Here is a 20,025-nt window from a genome sequence, read left to right as displayed (position 1 = left end):
TTTCATACTATTTAAATTCCCCTGTTCGGCTGTATACAAACAGCATTCCGATTTTCGACTTTATACCTTCATAAAAATAAACCAAATGTGGCAACTTACATTTTTGGTTAAGCCGGTTTTCAACTTTCTAGTGTCAGGATTTTTAAAAAGTTAGATATGAAAACTCTGTTTTTCAAATTAAAACGTGTCCTAATTGGCCGTGTTTACAGTAACATTAATAAGCATGTTTCCGATTTTCAACTTCATACATTCAAAAATCGAAAAGTTCAAATTAGCAACCTGAATTTCCAATTACTTTAAACTTTTCCCTTTCACTACATTCAAAGTATCATACATAACCAGCGTAAAGGAAAGTTAGATATGGCAATCGTGCACCAGCGAGTGTTTTGCATGAACACCTGTCTGCCTTTTATTTTCCTCCTTACAAGTTGCTTCGCCTTTCCTCTGCGTGCTCCTGGCCTTTAGAAAGTAGAATGGATTCCCTGCGGTAGTTTCGCCAGTGTTACTCGAACCAATATTCCGGAATAACTCACTTCTCCCGCGCCGTGGACTGTAACGTCGGGCCGATATGCCGAAGTGCTTAGCCCGAACCAGAAGTTGAACCGAAATGAGTTTCAGTCGCAATCCCTGGTGCCAGGAAATGAATGAGTGGTTCCATTCTCTCAACTTATAAAACCACATGTGGCACACCTGCAATTGAAATATATTATCCCCAGAAGTAGTAGTACAGTAGTAAAAGTGATAATGAAAATGTAATAATAATAATAATAATATCGCTCTCTTCACGAAAACAGTCCAGTGAAGATCGAAGCTTCCCCTTGCCTTCTCCACACCACTGGCCCTCCAGGTTTGCCACACTTCTTCTACGCTTCACAGTTGACACATTGCGCGTTGTACGTATGCGCGCGGTTCATTGTGCCTTCCCTGGTGTATTGTGTAAGGATTATTCCTTGCTTATTGGCAACACTGTAGGTGAGTGACGTAATCTTGTCTGGACTGTTTCCGTGGCGTTTAGTAACAATCAGTTTTATAACAACAATAACGGGCGATTTTCAAATGCCGTACAAATTCCACAAACACAAATACTAATGTACTCGGAACCTTTGATCGTTAGTTTTCTGTATACACTCGTATTATCCAACCTCGGAGCGCTCCGGAGTCGCTCTGGAGCGGAGTGGGCAAGTTCTTTGAATATCGCTCCTCGCTCCGGAGCGGAGCGTCACAAGGTATCGCTCCGCTCCCGAGCGGAGTGAACCGTTCAATAAAATTTCGCTCCTCGCTCCGGAGCGGAGCGAGAAACTTTCCAACTTCCTGTGCTCCGATCCGGAGCGGAGCGTGTCAAGGTAGCGCTCCGCTCCGGAGCGGAGTGAACCATTTCCAAAAATTTCGCTCCTCGCTCCGGAGCGGAGCGAGAAATTTTTCGATTCCCGCTGCTCCGCTCCGGAGCGGAGCGGGCTAAGACATCGCTCCGCTCCGGAGCGGAACGAACCATTTCTTCAAATCTCGCTCCTCGCTCCGGAGCGTCGGCAACAGCCGGAGCGTTGATCCGCTCCGCTCCGAAACCCTAGTTTGTATTGCAATTTAAACACACAAAGTGTGTTTCTTCAACTCTAGATGAAGTTTAGGCTTATTTTAACTCAAATAACACTATTTATACTATTGAAGCAAGACATTTTAATAACTCAGATTTTTCATTTTTTAACTTCTTATTTTACAACTTTATGTTAATATTCTTACCAAAAAGCACTATTTATACTATTCAGGCAACAGTTTTTATTAAATTTTGGACTCGCAAAGACATTTTTTAACATTTAACTTATTTTAAAAGATTATTTCCATTTTGTACTCAAATAACAGAATTTAAGATATTTAAGCAGGAGATTCTACATTTCGCACTTACAAAGAGATTTTTTCAACTTTTAACTTATTATTTACAAGTTTAGGCTTATTTTTTTACTCTAATAACACAATTTCATCTATTCAGGCTATTTTTTTTATTGCAGTTTAGACTCAGAGTTTTTTTGTACTTCTTTTATTAATTTTTCTATTTATTGCGTTTTGTATCCATTTTTTTATTTATTGTGTTTTGTATCTTATATGTACTAATTTTTAACTTTGAGTTTTGATTTTTATTTAAATAATTTCTCTAATCACTAAGAAAGAAGTATTTTAACTAAAACTTTAGCCACACACTTTATTATTACTATTATTATTATTGTTGTTTTTGATGATGTTGAATGTGTTGTTGTTGTTAGCGTTTATTGACTTCCACTATGCTATTTTTTGTATTTCTATATTTATTTAAGTCAGGTTACTCCTGGTACGTACGAAAGTTTATTTTAGAGTTTCATCGGTATATTCTTACTGTAAGGGTTGGTAAAGTTTCCTAAATATATGAGTAGGGTTCCATATATTCTTGTTCTTGCATGTTTTGAGATGATGCAATCAGCACCTCGCTCCAACTGCCTTTTACTCCCCCATGTTTCCATATTATTGAGGCTTAGTGAATCCTAGAGCCATTTTATGCATGAGAGAAAGCTTGAAAATTTCGATCTCAGATAACACACATCCTTATGTCACAGTATTTAAACTATATTTCAGACTCCTGATGTGCCACTAGAATATCACTGCTTCCTTATTTTTTAAGTATGTTACGCTGTTACTGTATTTTTAGCCATTGCTTACCTACTAGATAAACTATACGAAATTTTTAAAATTTGTACTCTTTGCACTTACATGAGGCCAAACGTTTACGGTAACTGAAATTATTATGCGTCTATGAGGGCTGAAATCTCTTTACCAAGGGATCTATAACTGGACGTTTATTAATATTTGGGTCATTCCATGCCAAATATAAATAAAAAAAAGTGTCATTTCTGACCCGACCAACTCCAATTTTTCTGAAACTACTATTTGGTAGTCTTCATGAAGATATGAAATACTGAGAAATTATAGCTTCATGTGTGGCGTAGTTATGGAGTTTTGGGGCTTGAAAATACAAAAAATTGTCGATTTTTAGTCTGCACCCGAGATTTTCATGGAAAATTGCTCTTACCCTAATTGACGTAGAGAGCTGGTTGTAGTCTTGTTTGAAAGGACATGAAATAAGCTTTCCAATGGTGTATCATATCACTATATTTAGAATAAAATCTTTTCAAGGTCATCCACTTTGACTTTGGACCTTGAACTTTTGATTATGCATATCTGGCATTTCCTTGGAACTGAAATATATTGTTAACACAAGGTTACACTATAACATAACCGAAATTTAAGTTGGGACGATTAAGGTATAATTAAAGAGAAACAATTTAATTAGTAGCAGTGTATTTTTTCAGCCGGTCATTTCTAGTGGGAGTTTGAAACACTGCACTATTGTTTTGCAGACTTGCTAATGTGCAATACTTCTGCAACTAGAAAGTGAAAAATGTGTGCAGGAGTCTTGTTTGAAACAAGTGTGGTAGAATGTTGAATAGATAGTATGTTTAGTGTGACAGTTTTAATTTGAGAGGACTTTTTTTTTTTAAAAAAAATAATAAGATACCTTGATCACCAGCACCATGGCATCCAGATTAGAAAGGCTTGAAGATATTGAGATCCGTGGAAACCTTGACAGTCCATATTTTGAAATTAATAAGTATCACCTGGAAATTAACACCAAAGCAGGAACAAACAGTGGATATCCACAGACAGATCAACACTTGAAACATCAATGAAGCCTGCAGAATTCAAAGAAATTCTAGTTGAAAAAATGCGCACCTGATCGGAAATTATTTCATGCCAACAAGCTTAATTTCTCAAGCATTTAAAAGAAACAGTTCTTGATAGGCACTACATTGTACTTTGTGATTCTGTAGAAAATTACTCCTGTGTTACAAGATGCCTCACAAGGTTTTCACTGGAATAATGGTCAAGCAACAATACACCCATTCACTATTTTTTATTTTCACTTATTATTATTATAGAAATCCCAATTCTTTGATAGTCATAACTGAAAATTTGGTTACTATAGCAGATAGCATGATACAGCATTAGTTCACTTACTCCAGAAAGTACTTATTACATTTTTGAAGGATAAATTTGGTTCTGACAACTGGGCAAAGATATTTTACTTTTCTGATGGAGCTGCAGCACACTACAAAAATAGCAAAAATTTCATCAATGTTGCTTACCATGAGGATGATTTTTCTATGTTGTGTGGCCGATTTCCATTCCAGGAATCCAAAAGGTTCATGCAGTACTTCCTTTTACAAAAGATGTCATACATATCAAACGTTATTCTGCATGTGATGAATTTACAGAACATAGTTTCATTATACACTCTAAAAAAAATTAGCATCACTTCATTATTTTTGGTCATCAGCATTTCGCTCGTGAATTTTCAGTTGTTTTATTGATTTAATTCGACTTGTCGATTTGTTTGCCTAGCAATTATATAAAACACTATATCTGTACAATATATTTTTATTATTTAAGTCATAGTTACGTACATAATGCACTTTACAGAACTAATAACAAAATTATTGCAAATATAGCTTGTGGAACGTTTTCGCACAAAGACAATTTTTACAAGTAAAAAGATTGAACAAAGGTTTTAAATGCATCATGATATGTCAATTTGTAATGATAGTAAGTAAATACATTGACTAGTACTTAGTGTGGCCATCCCTGGCCTTCGTAAGTGCTTCCAACCTTCGAGGCATGCTATGAATGAGATTTTGACAATATTCAACCTCAATTTCATTCCAAACATGTACAATTGCTGCTATAAGTTCCTCTTTTGACCTGTATGTCTGATTACCAAGTTTTTTGCACATCATAGCCCACAGGTTTTCTATAGGATTCATGTCTGCAGAGTTGGGCGGTCACCAAAGTCTTTCAATATTCATATCATGAAACCAGTTATTCACCACCTGAGCACGGTGACAGGTTGCATTATTGTCTTGAAAAATAAAGTAGTCCAAATTCTGTCCAGAAAAATGATCTGCAGTTTGTAAAACTTTCCCATTCAGGATTTCCAGATATTGATCAGCATTAACGGTCCCTGTGCAAATATGCATCCTGCCAATCCCTTTTGGAGAGAAACATGCCCAAATCATAACACTGCCACAAAATTTTTGACTTTCTAAAATACAAGATTTTGCAAGTTCTTCTCCCTTCCGCATCCACAGTTTAACTGAGCTGTCACTCCCCAGCAATTTAAATAGTTTTTCATCAGAAAATATCACATGTTCCCAATCTGTATCATTCCATGCGCCATAACGTGTGACACACTCACGTCTAGCTTTTGCATGTGCGTCAGTTAGTCTGGGGTTTTTACGTAGGACGTGTTTAGAAACACCCCGTTTCTTTAGTCGGGATACTACAGTAGCATGAGTAAGATTAACTCCCACCCCATTTTGAAGTGTATGTGCAATTTGGCGTGAACTCATTCCTCTGTTCTTCAGTGCCATGTCCTTTATCATACGATCCAGTCGAAGTGATGTCTTTTTCTTTCTGCCACAGTCACTTCTCAGTGATGATTTTCCATGTTCTTGTTGCTTTTGCAGGCAGCGGCGAACTGTGGATTGATGCATTTGAAGTTGTCGACGAATTTCTCTGAGAATGACCATCCATATGCAAAGCAAGAACCATTCCTTGCTTACGTCGTGAAATGTCACACTTTCTGCCCATTTTTTTTCGAGAAAACATGCTCAAATACACTACACACCACCAGAACACTTCACAAATATGATAACGTATCCAAACTGTCAATAATGGACATTTAGTTTGCAACATAAAACACGTCACAAGTTGCATTACTAACAATAGTTTTACAGATTCCTGACAATTGATTACAAAGCCTTGCAGCAGTAACTGATTGCAACACCCTCCAGCAGACACTCCAAACACTAAATCAACAAAAGAATAACACCACACTACGCAGTGATACCAGACTAATGCTTCAATCAATTGATTTCAAGTTGTGCAGGAAAGATGCATGCATCCGAAACTCAAAATTGTCAACATCCGTAATAAGAATACAGTGATGCTATTTTGTTTTAGAGTGTATGTTCAAATGCCTTAGAATTTACAGATATTACTGGATATTTTACTTGTGAATATAATAACAACTGGTGGCTAGTGTGTGTTCAGAAAGTGTCTGAAGACACCGGTGATTTACAAATTAACTTTCTAAAACCTCATGGACCATCAGGATAATTTTTATGTCCCCATTTGGTCCAAGTGGACATTTGTTGGGTCCCAACATGCAATGTTCTAACAAAAGTGGACCCTTCCACTGCTACAAGAAAAGGGTACACGTTAACAACGGACGAAAGCCAGCTTGCCATGCAAGGACTGAATGAATGAATACTGAAGAACAACCTGTAAGTTATTTATCAGGAAATAAATATTCTTGTCCATTTTTCACTACTGTAGATAATCATATTATTCTTAAATGTAAATAATAACAGTGTTGCAAACTACCACTAGAAATGACCGGCTGAAAAAAATACACTTACTAATTAAATTGTTTTTCTTTAATTATCCCATAATCGTCCCAACTTCAAATTCAGTTATGTTATGGTGTAACTTTGTGTTAACAACATATTTCAGTTCCAAGGAAATCCCAGATATGCATCTTCAAACGTTCAAGGTCCAAAGTCAAAGTGGATGACCTTGAAAAGATTTTATTCTAAATATAGTGATATGATACACCATTGGAAAGCTTATTTCATGTCCTTTCAAACAAGACTACAACCAGCTCTCTACGTCAATTAGGGTAAGAGCAATTCTCCATGAAAATCTCGGGCGCAGACTAAAAATCGACAGTTTTTTGTATTTTCAAGCCCCCAAAACTCCATAACTACGCCACACAGGAAGCAACAATTTCTCAGGATTTCATATCTTCATGAAGACTACGAAATAGTAGAGTTTCAGAAAATTCTGAGATGGTCGGGTTGTGGACTTTGTTGATTTGGCATGGAATTACCCTTTTTTCCTTTCTTCTCTCTTAAATATAACAATTTAACAATATAATGACAAATCACAGGGCAAGACGATGCTAGCAGACGACTATATGAGTCTCAAGATTTAGTTGACAAACTTTTCTTACCATGCTATTTAGCCTTATAGTCCTTTTCACTGTACTTTTCAAGAACTACTGACTTTCTTGAGTGTTAGATTTAATACCACGGGTTATTTGTATCTGTTATATTATACGAGGCTTATTTTCTTTTACTACAATCACACTATGTCCCCGAGGACGAAATTCCACTGATTGAAGCTTAATGCTTAGGCTGTAAAGGGGACACTTAGCATGTTTATTGATTAATCACACGAATCTTACAGAGGATTGTAGGACCACACGCCAGAGCATTATGACCCTGCAAGAAGCACTTGCAGGAGTACTACGAGGAAACGAAGTTGATTTTTGAGTGCTTTTCTATAAGATTACCATTTACAGAACCAATATTTGCTATTTCAAGTAACTACATGTGCCAGAAAGCACTTAAAGCCCAACACTAACTAGACTTCGATTTATACTATACCAAGTGCTAAATGTAGCAAGAACGCCGATTATATACATTTTTGAGAATCCAACTATATCAGGATTTTTCTATGTAAGTATATTTTTATTGATTACTAACTTTAACAGAGCAAACAGGAAGACGACAAAATTCACTAAACATAGTACCATAGTGTAGGTGATTGCATGAAAAGTAGAAATTATAACAAACACAAGACTTCGCTTTTTGCTTTTGTGACTAATCGTGACGCTGAGGATTCAAAATGATTCCTGGACCGTATTAAAATTGATCCAGAAAATAAGGTTCCTGGACCGTATTTAAATTCAGACTGAAAAAAGGTTCCTGGACCGAATTTAAATTCAGACTGAAAAAAGGTTCCTGGACAGAATTTAAATTCAGACTGAGAAAAGGTTCCTGGACAGAATTTAAATTCAGACTGAGAAAAGGTTCCTGGACAGAATTTAAATTCAGACTGAGAAAAGGTTCCTGGACAGAATTTAAATTCAGACTGAGAAAAGGTTCCTGCACAGAATTTAAATTCAGACTGAGAAAAGGTTCCTGCACAGAATTTAAATTCAGACTGAGAAAAGGTTAGTGGACAGAATTTGAATTCAGAGTGAGAAAAGGTTCCTGGACAGAATTTGAATTCAGAGTGAGAAAAGGTTCCTGGACAGAATTTGAATTCAGAGTGAGAAAAGGTTCCTGGACAGAATTTGAATTCAGACTGAGAAAAGGTTCCTGGACAGAATTTGAATTCAGACTGAGAAAAGGTTCCTGGACAGAATTTGAATTCAGACTGAGAAAAGGTTCCTGGACAGAATTTGAATTCAGACTGAGAAAAGGTTCCTGGACAGAATTTGAATTCAGACTGAGAAAAGGTTCCTGGACAGAATTTGAATTCAGACTGAGAAAAGGTTCCTGGACAGAATTTGAATTCAGACTGAGAAAAGGTTCCTGGACAGAATTTGAATTCAGACTGAGAAAAGGTTCCTGGACAGAATTTGAATTCAGACTGAGAAAAGGTTCCTGGACAGAATTCGAATTCAGACTGAGAAAAGGTTCCTGGACAGAATTCGAATTCAGACTGAGAAAAGGTTCCTGGACAGAATTCGAATTCAGACTGAGAAAAGGTTCCTGGACAGAATTTGAATTCAGACTGAGAAAAGGTTCCTGGACAGAATTTGAATTCAGACTGAAAAAAGGTTCCTGGACAGAATTTGAATTCACACTGAAAAAAGGTTCCTGGACAGAATTTGAATTCAGACTGAGAAAAGGTTCCTGGACAGAATTTGAATTCAGACTGAGAAAAGGTTCCTGGACAGAATTTAAATTCAGACTGAAAAAAGGTTCCTGGACAGAATTTAAATTCAGACTGAAAAAAGGTTCCTGGACAGAATTCGAATTCAGACTGAGAAAAGGTTCCTGCACAGAATTTAACTTCAGACTGAGAAAAGGTTCCTGCACAGAATTTAAATTCTGACTGAAAAAAGGTTCCTGGACAGAATTTGAATTCAGACTGAGAAAAGGTTCCTGGACAGAATTTAAATTCAGACTGAAAAAAGGTTCCTGGACAGAATTTAAATTCAGACTGAAAAAAGGTTCCTGGACAGAATTTGAATTCAGACTGAGAAAAGGTTCCTGGACAGAATTTGAATTCGGACTGAGAAAAGGTTCCTGGACAGAATTTGAATTCAGACTGAAAAAAGGTTCCTGGACAGAATTTGAATTCGGACTGAAAAAAGGTTCCTGGACAGAATTTGAATTCGGACTGAAAAAAGGTTCCTGGACAGAATTTGAATTCAGACTGAGAAAAGGTTCCTGGACAGAATTTAAATTCAGACTGAAAAAAGGTTCCTGGACAGAATTTAAATTCAGACTGAAAAAAGGTTCCTGGACAGAATTTAAATTCAGACTGAAAAAAGGTTCTTGGACAGAATTTAAATTCAGACTGAGAAAAGGTTCCTGGACAGAATTTAAATTCATCCGGAAAAAAGGTACCTGGATCGAATTTAAATTCATCCGGAAAAAAGGTACCTGGATCGAATTTAAATTCATCCGGAAAAAAGGTACCTGGATCGAATTTAAATTCATCCGGAAAAAAGGTACCTGGATCGAATTTAAATTCATCCGGAAAAAAGGTACCTGGATCGAATATAAATTCATCCCGAAAAAAGGTACCTGGATCGAATATAAATTCATCCCGAAGAAAGGTACCTGGATCGAATATAAATTCATCCCGAAAGAAGGTACCTGGATCGAATATAAATTAATCCCGAAAAAAGATACCTGGATCGAATATAAATTCATCCCGAAAAAAGGTACCTTGATCGAATATAAATTCATCCCGAAAAAAGGTACCTGGATCGAATATAAATTCATCCCGAAAAAAGGTACCTGGATCGAATATAAATTCATCCCGAAAAAAGGTACCTGGATCGAATATAAATTCATCCGGAAAAAAGGTACCTGGATCGAATATAAATTCATCCCGAAGAAAGGTACCTGGATCGAATATAAATTCATCCCGAAAAAAGGTACCTGGATCGAATATAAATTCATCCCGAAAAAAGGTACCTGGATCGAATATAAATTCACCCCGAAAAAAGGTACCTGGATCGAATATAAATTCATCCCGAAAAAAAGGTACCTGGATCGAATATAAATTCATCCGGAAAAAAGGTACCTGGATCGAATATAAATTCATCCGGAAAAAATGTACCTTGATCGAATATAAATTCATCCGAAAAAAAGGTACCTCGATCGAATATAAATTCACCCCGAAAAAAAGGTACCTTGATCGAATATAAATTCACCCCGAAAAAAGGTACCTGGATCGAATATAAATTCACCCCGAAAAAAGGTACCTGGATCGAATATAAATTCATCCCGAAAAAAGGTACCTGGATCGAATATAAATTCATCCCGAAAAAAGGTACCTGGATCGAATATAAATTCATCCGGAAAAAAGGTACCTGGATCGAATATAAATTCATCCCGAAAAAAAGGTACCTGGATCGAATATAAATTCATCCGGAAAAAAGGTACCTGGATCGAATATAAATTCATCCGGAAAAAAGGTACCTTGATCGAATATAAATTCAGCCGAAAAAAAGGTACCTTGATCGAATATAAATTCACCCCGAAAAAAGGTACCTGGATCGAATATAAATTCACCCCGAAAAAAGGTACCTTGATCGAATTTGAATTCGGACTGAGAAAAGGTTCCTGGACAGAATTTGAATTCAGACTGAGAAAAGGTTCCTGGACAGAATTTAAATTCAGACTGAAAAAAGGTTCCTGGACAGAATTTAAATTCAGACTGAAAAAAGGTTCCTGGACAGAATTCGAATTCAGACTGAGAAAAGGTTCCTGCACAGAATTTAACTTCAGACTGAGAAAAGGTTCCTGCACAGAATTTAAATTCAGACTGAAAAAAGGTTCCTGGACAGAATTTGAATTCAGACTGAGAAAAGGTTCCTGGACAGAATTTAAATTCAGACTGAAAAAAGGTTCCTGGACAGAATTTAAATTCAGACTGAAAAAAGGTTCCTGGACAGAATTTGAATTCAGACTGAGAAAAGGTTCCTGGACAGAATTTGAATTCGGACTGAGAAAAGGTTCCTGGACAGAATTTGAATTCGGACTGAAAAAAGGTTCCTGGACAGAATTTGAATTCAGACTGAGAAAAGGTTCCTGGACAGAATTTAAATTCAGACTGAAAAAAGGTTCCTGGACAGAATTTAAATTCAGACTGAAAAAAGGTTCCTGGACAGAATTTAAATTCAGACTGAAAAAAGGTTCTTGGACAGAATTTAAATTCAGACTGAGAAAAGGTTCCTGGACAGAATTTAAATTCATCCGGGAAAAAGGTACCTGGATCGAATTTAAATTCATCCGGAAAAAAGGTACCTGGATCGAATTTAAATTCATCCGGAAAAAAGGTACCTGGATCGAATATAAATTCATCCCGAAGAAAGGTACCTGGATCGAATATAAATTCATCCCGAAAGAAGGTACCTGGATCGAATATAAATTAATCCCGAAAAAAGATACCTGGATCGAATATAAATTCATCCCGAAAAAAGCTACCTGGATCGAATATAAATTCATCCCGAAAAAAGGTACCTTGATCGAATATAAATTCATCCCGAAAAAAGGTACCTTGATCGAATATAAATTCATCCCGAAAAAAGGTACCTGGATCGAATATAAATTCATCCCGAAAAAAGGTACCTGGATCGAATATAAATTCATCCCGAAAAAAGGTACCTGGATCGAATATAAATTCATCCGGAAAAAAGGTACCTGGATCGAATATAAATTCATCCGGAAAAAAGGTACCTGGATCGAATATAAATTCATCCGGAAAAAAGGTACCTGGATCGAATATAAATTCATCCCGAAAAAAGGTACCTGGATCGAATATAAATTCACCCCGAAAAAAGGTACCTGGATCGAATATAAATTCATCCCGAAAAAAAGGTACCTGGATCGAATATAAATTCATCCGGAAAAAAGGTACCTTGATCGAATATAAATTCATCCGAAAAAAAGGTACCTTGATCGAATATAAATTCACCCCGAAAAAAGGTACCTGGATCGAATATAAATTCACCCCGAAAAAAGGTACCTGGATCGAATATAAATTCACCCCGAAAAAAGGTACCTGGATCGAATATAAATTCATCCCGAAAAAAGGTACCTGGATCGAATATAAATTCATCCGGAAAAAAGGTACCTGGATCGAATATAAATTCATCCGGAAAAAAGGTACCTGGATCGAATATAAATTCATCCCGAAAAAAAGGTACCTGGATCGAATATAAATTCATCCGGAAAAAAGGTACCTGGATCGAATATAAATTCATCCGGAAAAAAGTTACCTTGATCGAATATAAATTCATCCGAAAAAAAGGTACCTTGATCGAATATAAATTCACCCCGAAAAAAGGTACCTGGATCGAATATAAATTCACCCCGAAAAAAGGTACCTGGATCGAATATAAATTCATCCCGAAAAAAGGTACCTGGATGGAATATAAATTAATCCCGAAAAATGGTTCTTGGGTTGAATTTATCATACAGGAAAAAGGTTCCCGAGACGAACTTAAATTCATCCATAAAAAGGTTCCTGGACCGTATTTAAATTCATCCAGAAAAAAGGTTACTGGACCGAATTGAAATACAAACATAAAAAGGTTCTTTACGGCTAGAATCCATTTACGCTTGCTGATTTTCTCTTCCGAACGGGAATTGAATTTATTCACAATACTTGGACCTTTATCCAACCCTGGTATTGTTAAATATTTAAGAACCAATACATTCTAATGCGTTCTATTGGATTCAGTAACAGGACCGGAATCTTTTTTTTCTCACAAAACTTAAATTCGGTTCAAGTTGCGTATTGTTTCATTTCAATTCGGAACTTTGACCCTATTTAAACTTATCCGGAATAAAAGTTCCTGGACGGCATTTAAATTCATCCCGAAAAAGAGGTTCCTGGGCCAAATTTAAATTCAGCCGAAAAAATGTTCCTGGAAATTCAGCCGAAATAATGTTCCTGGGCCAAATTTAAATTCAGCCGAAAAAATGTTTTTGGAATTTCAGCCGAAAAAAATGTTCCTGGGCCGAATTAAAAAATCAGCCGAAAAAATGTTCCTGGGACGAATTAAAAAATCAGCCGAAAAAATATTCCTGGACCGAACTTAAATAACACTGGACAAGAAATTTTAACTTTTTTCATGCTTCGGAAATGAAAAGTACATTTCCTTATGGAATTGAGGGTGCTGAATACGAAAATAATAATAAAAATGCTAAATTGGTTCGAGTTTAAGTGTAATCGAAATAAATATGTGTTATGTGGTGTTAATAGGAAATTAACATGTGTACAAAATGGAAGTTATAAAAACATTACTTACATGGATATTACAAACGGTGCCTCCTTGCCTGTCGCTTGTATTGTGGTTCTGGAACATCTCTGGCGATTGTCCAACAATAATCCGCAAGCACAGACTTGCTCCAGTGGCCCTGATATCGTTTCTCCATTGTAGATATAACTTGGTGGAAATGTTATCCATGTTCATAGCTGACTGCTCCACAATTTCATGGGAAGAAATTTATGCGGGTGTGTAACATATGTATTTTTAGTGACATATGACACCCCATTGCTTGGTAGGAAGATATTAGGTGCTCTACTAGTTCCTTATAACTCTGAGTCCGCACGTTTCCTAAAAAAAATTGTCATCACGTGTCGGAAAGAGTTCAATGCAATCTTCTCCATATCTTCTAACAGTGTGTCAAATTCAGGATCACTGAGGAGTTCTCGAGTCTCAGGGCCAATAAATATTCCCTCCCTGATTTTAGTTTCACTAATTCGTGGAAATTTACGCAGAATATACTTGAATGCATCACTGGCTTGGTTCATACCTTTAACGAAGTTCGTGATTAAACCTAGTTTGATATGTAAAGAAGGAAGTAAAACCCTGCTGGGAGCTATCAAAGCAACATGTTGAAGGTTCTTTGTTCCTGGCTCCAAAGATTTACAGAGTGGCCAGTCTTTTCTTAAGTAGTGGGAAGTCTATCACGGCTATCCCACTCACATAAAAAAGAATAGCAGTATTTTGTGTACCGAGCTGTAGAGCAAGAAGTATGGCTAGAACTTTGAAATCGCCACAAATATTCCAATTGTGTTAGTTATAATTTATGGCTTTCAGCAGTTTTTCCATGTTGGCATGTGTCTCCTTCAAGTGCACTGCATAACCGATTGGGATTGATGGCAACACATTTCCATTGTTCACTAACACAGCTTTCAGACTTAGTTTTGATGCGTCTATGAACAGCCGCCATTCATTGGGATTATGTTCTATGTTAAGTTTACTCATAAGACCAGTCACATTTTTACAACACCCTATGTCACCTTCCACTGAAAAATACTCTTTCAGGGATTTCTGACGTGTCCAAAACACGAATACTTTAACATCTTCAGCAAGAGCTCCCCACTGCTTGAGTCTGAATGCCAGTAGTTCTGGGCCACTTTTTGACAACCCCAGGTCCCTCACAAGGTCATTTAATTCATGTTGAGTGATCAGATGGCGATTGGATGATGGCATGTTGGCTGTGAATTCAGGATCGATGGATGACGAGGAATCTGCAACAGGATTTGGCATTCCTGCATCGAGTTTGGCTGCCTCTTGCTCTTCTTCGGATGAATCACTGGAGTATGATGCGGGAGGTTGTGGAACAGGTAGTTCTTCCGAATGTGGCATAGGACGAATAGCTGAAGGAATATTGGGATAAGTAATAGTTCACTTTTTCTTTTTGGATAGGCCTTTAATTGGAGGAACCATGAAAACATAGCAGTTTGAAGTATGATCTGTCGGTTCTCTCCATATCATTGGAACTGAAAACGGGATGCATGGTATTTTTCCATGTAGCCAGTCCCGCAAGTTTGTCGAACACGTATTACAACAAATGTGTGGTGCCCACTTCTTGTCCATATCTCCCACTTTACAACCAAAGTACAAGTGGTAGGCTTTCTTTATGATTGGTGTGTAATTTCTTTTTTGATCGACAAATGTTATTTCGCCGCAACCATAACAAAAATTGTCTGCACTGTTAACACATTTACGGGACATGTTTCTGGTCAGTAGAGTCATATAACGATAAAAATAAATAACAACACACTCATCCAATATCCCACAACAACAACACAGTTACACGACAACAATAAAAGAAAATACACCACAAACATACACAAAATTTCGTCACGACCATGTCCGGGAGTTCAAATTGGAACACGTAACAACACGTTTCCCCTGGCAAAATCTTCAATACAAACTGAAGCGTGATGCGGTTGATGATTCTCGGTCAGCGTTGATCGCTCAAGTGCTAGAGATAAGGATAGTGATAAAGCAATTGAAACACGGAGACAGCGGCTGTTGTCACGAACTCTCATTTTGCGCACCGGAGCACATCCGGCAATAATGTATTTCTTCGAAACTCGAACCAATCTTCCAAAACTAATATCATATTCGTTATCAGCACCCTCAAATTAGTAAGAATTGGTTACTTTTATCTCCGAAGCATTTTCATTCTTGACCAGTGTAATCAGCCGGGAAAATGTTCCTGGACCGAACTTAAATAATCAGCCGGGAAAAAGTTCGTGGACCGAACTTAAATAATCAGCCGGGAAAAAGTTCGTGGACCGAACTTAAATTCAACCGGGAAAGGTTAATGGACCGAACTTAAATTCAACCGGGAAAAGATCCTGGACCGAACTTAGATTCAACCGGGAAAAGTTCCTGGACCGAACTTAAATTCAACCGGGAAAAGTTCCTGGACCGAACTTAAATTCAACCGGGGAAAATGTTCCTGGACAGACATTAAATTGAGCCGGTAAAATTGTTCCTCGACCGAATTTAAATTCACCCCGAAAAATATTCCTAGACAAGAGTTTAAATTCACCTGGAAAAATGTTCCTGGACCTATTTAAATTCAGCCGGCTCTGGTGCAAGTAAATTACACAAATGTAAAATATGTATAGAGTACGGCGTGTACCATAATAAAACAAGGAAAATAGGATAGCTTTCTTATCTCCGAAAGGCCGGCCAAACAAATAGACGGACGACATGAACGAGCTGCTGTAATGTGAAAATCAAGGGGGTGAGAAAGCTAAGTGCTCAAAAGCAGGAATTACTTGGTGCAGATATTAAGATTTCTGTACAGCCGAAAATATGGCAATTACAACTCAGGAATGCATGCTAACATTGAGAATGATCTCAAAACAATCCCACATCATTGTTGTGAAAAAGAACTAAAAGCTGCAGTTCTTAAAAGACCATCTGCAAAAGGACAAAAAGCAGCGGGAGAGTTATTTTCGCAGATTTATTAATTGATTTGGTGTTTTAAGTCCACTTTATGCACATTAAAGTTAATCGGGACTGGATCTACAGTTTAAAGTGTGATCCGAACCACTATGTGCCTCCACCGGGTATCGAACCCGAGACCCCTTGATTACAAGGCGACGATGCTACCACTGCGCCATTGTGGAGGCCCTTATTTTCGCAGATGAGTTAAGTTTAATGTTTGAAGATCAGATGTTAGGAGGGTGATATGGTGCACGTCATATTATTAATTATATTCTAAAAGTCTGCAACAAAACATCTAGGATGGAGTTGTTATGTGGTCATTTGGCGATAGCTAGAGTGAAAGAAATTAGTTTTGTACTAATTGTGATGAACAAGGGACATTATCTGGGAGCTTCGAAGGAAATCTTGCACAGGAGTGCTGAAAGAATAGGTTTCAAATTACACCAAGATAATTATACCAAGCACAAGTAGTCTTTCGTTGCATAACTGTCTTAAGGCTCTGAAAACTGTGCCTCATTCTCCTAATCTAAACCTCAAATACTTATGACAATAATTGGATAAACTGACGAGAAAAAGCAATCAACAGCTGACTTACAAAGGTAACATGAATAATTAAATATTTTGTGAAACTTCAACACAAATGTTGTATTTTTTTATGAAGAAACTGTTGACGGAAGTTATCAAGACAAATACGTATGACGACACGAAATATTAACCTGTTATGTTACTATTTACAGATTGTTAGCTCTTATTTTGCTCATGATGTCCGAATGTTTGAGTAACTGAAATATCAACACTAACATTTTGAATTTTATTTTCTGACTTAAAATTACGTTTTTCTCATAATAGTGGTACTTTTGACCCTCTGTACCCCCGCTGAATTGAAACATTGTGCATGGTTTGTGTTTCTTGGTCACAGAGATACGTTATGGTGAAGTGAAGAAGTACTCCCTTTACCTTAGAGTAAAGCCGCCCATCCCGTAGGCTTCGGACAAAAGAACGGAGCGCCCAACAAGACACTAAACCAGTAGACGGAATGTTGTCTGCCGCTTCTTAAACACAAACCATCAATGACGAGTCAATAAATTTGCAATAAATATTAATTTTATACAGTCTATGACAGACCGTAGACACTCGAAAATTTCAACCTTTTTGTTTTTTAATTACAACTTTAAATTCTTTATAAATTCTTTATTTCAAGATGCGAAAGACAAGTCAGTCCGATATATATATATATTTAAATATAATATAATATATTTAGCCCTAGACAAAAGTACGCCAAATTCCTGGTATCGCTGACCACGTTCACCACAATCTTTAAAAGAATTTCGTTCTACAGGTAAAACATGAGAAAATTCGAAGAATAACGAAAAATAACTATGGGCGTCAAACCCAACACTCCTAAGCTACAAGAACATAAAATTACCATCGCCATCGAACAATCACCTTCAATCCCAACGCTCCTAACCTTACCACGTAAACTACCAATACCGCCTATACATTGCACCACATTTCTTGCCAAATTGATTGATTGAATCACTTTATGCACAGTAAGGCTAATCGGGACTACCTACAGTTTTTCAAAGCGGGATCCGAACCACTATGTGCCTCCACCGGGAATCGGGAATCGAACCCGGGACCCCTTGATTACAAGGTGATGACGTTACCACTGCGCCATCGAGGCGGCTCCACACATTTCTTGCCAAAAAAATCGATCACATTCATGAAAATCATAATAAAATTACATACATGGAAAATATACACTTCACGCTACGTGGTTACAGGGGCGTACCCTTTACCCTCTGTATCTCCTCGAGAAAGCTATATTTTGCGTGGTTTATGAAGATTACGTCGTGTGTTTCTGTTTTTAGCTTGTCTAGGTGTGTTATTGTGAAATAAAATAAGTCTGTCTTAGAAGGTTAACGGTGGGTTAACGGCCCTGCGTAATGCATCGAGTGACATTTATTACGAAATAAATACAATATTATTCCAAGATGTGCAAAGGACAAGCATCAGACCTAATTCTCCTAACCGGCAAAGAACTGCATCAAACATCACGCTCCAATTCGTAGATTTGAAAACTGCTGGTACAATCAAACATTTTGGCCTTGCGAGCAGCTTCAGTGCTTCACCTGTAAGACACTCGCAACGCCAAAAGATAACGAGCCACAGCTGAGTCGCTGACGTCACACAGACTTTCGACAACTGATGCTCGTGAGGTACTACTTTACTATACCGGAGACACCTATCAATGATTTATTTCGCAATTTTTTACATTGATAACTTACTATTCTGCGTTGCAGAAAATTTCTTTAGGTGAAATAATGGATTTCTGACGAAAATAATGTCTATTTCTTACATACGATAGCCCCACGAACCATCACGGGGACGAGGTATGCCTACTAGGTTAGGTTAGGCCTGTTAGGTTAGGTTCCATTAGCACTCCTTTCGTTCAATTTAGCATATACGGACAACATCGGAATTACAAATTCCACGGCATCTTCCTCACCCGGTAACAACATCACGACGCATCCTCGGCACATCATGTTGTAGCAGCAGCAATAGCGCGTATTGTGCTCTCGTGCAGAAAGCAAATGGCGGCAGCAGCAATAGCGCGTCGGAAATAGATTTTCGTAGAAAACCACATGCATTCGCATTAAAATGGATCAAAACTACATTCCCGAACATCCAACAAAGCTACAGAAAATGATTTGCGTAAGTACTTTCTCCTGTAAATTTGAAGAAATCCGTCTCCGGTATAGTAAAGTGTTACCAAAAAATATTTCAACATTATTCTCGAGGGAGTCTAGTCGGTCAATTATCCTCAATAGTTTCACATGACATTATTGTCCATAACATTGAAAATATATTTTTTATAGTTTTTAACGTGTCATTTAAAATGTACGTAAAAAGTTTTTAAATAGAAATGTCCTCTCTGTCCGAATATTGATGCGAGTTACTGCATTAGCTTTGTGGATTTCGAAATCCCAATTCTATCTAGACTTTCCGTTCAAATTATATAATTTGCAACTTATTTGTGGATTTTATCGTCTTTCTACAAACAGGGTACTAGAATGTTGCTGGTCTTCCTGCCAAAGCTCTTGTCCAAAACAACGTGGTACTCTGCTGTAAATAACATGCCCTAACTTTAGCCCTATAAAATTCAATATAAAACATTTACACACGGATACAAAGTAATGAAATTGAGGAAGTTGCACTACAGATTAAATTACGTCTATAACGAAGCTACTTGTACTTACCATTTTAACTGAAGCTCTTGTATCTTACCCTCAAACTGGATGGCTATTTCTTGTTGACTGGTTGCCTCGTCTACTGATCTACGTAGTGTGGCGAATCGTAGAGGGCGTTTCTCGCAGGCACACGCTCAAGGCTGCTTTCCACGGGTCTTTATTTTCGCACAACGCCATTCCAACCTTGCGTTCTGACGTCACGGCGGAATGCTTTCATTGTTAGGCTAAATATAAATACTTAGTTGTTAGGTTTGGCGCGGAGCGTCCATGTAAGCCGTGTAAGCCGGGCTTACAGTTTAATACATCTAGTGAAATGTATCTAATTATGTGGCAAAATTCGTAAACAAGTTCAAAGTTGAACTCGGGTCGATACCAGTGTTCAAGATCCTGTTTGTTAGA

The 20,025-nt window shown here is 37.4% G+C and overlaps 1 protein-coding gene across 1 annotated transcript in view; it reads right to left on the bottom strand.

Moving 5' to 3' along the window:
- The window catches only part of LOC145984134 (tubulin alpha-8 chain), a 123,414-nt gene extending 103,674 nt beyond the window's left edge, over positions 1–19,740 (bottom strand). Inside the window, exon 1 of the mRNA XM_083117575.1 lies at positions 19,636–19,740. The gene's annotated coding sequence lies outside the window, so the exon portion shown is untranslated. The remainder of the gene's footprint in view (positions 1–19,635) is intronic.
- Between the last annotated feature and the right edge of the window lie 285 nt (positions 19,741–20,025).

The sequence above is a fragment of the Lepisma saccharinum genome, chromosome 2, assembly GCF_977018435.1.
Source record: "Lepisma saccharinum chromosome 2, izLepSacc3.1, whole genome shotgun sequence".
NCBI classification, from domain to species: domain Eukaryota; kingdom Metazoa; phylum Arthropoda; class Insecta; order Zygentoma; family Lepismatidae; genus Lepisma; species Lepisma saccharinum.
Note: the sequence above shows the minus strand (reverse complement) of the source record. Positions and strands in the feature narration are given on the sequence as shown.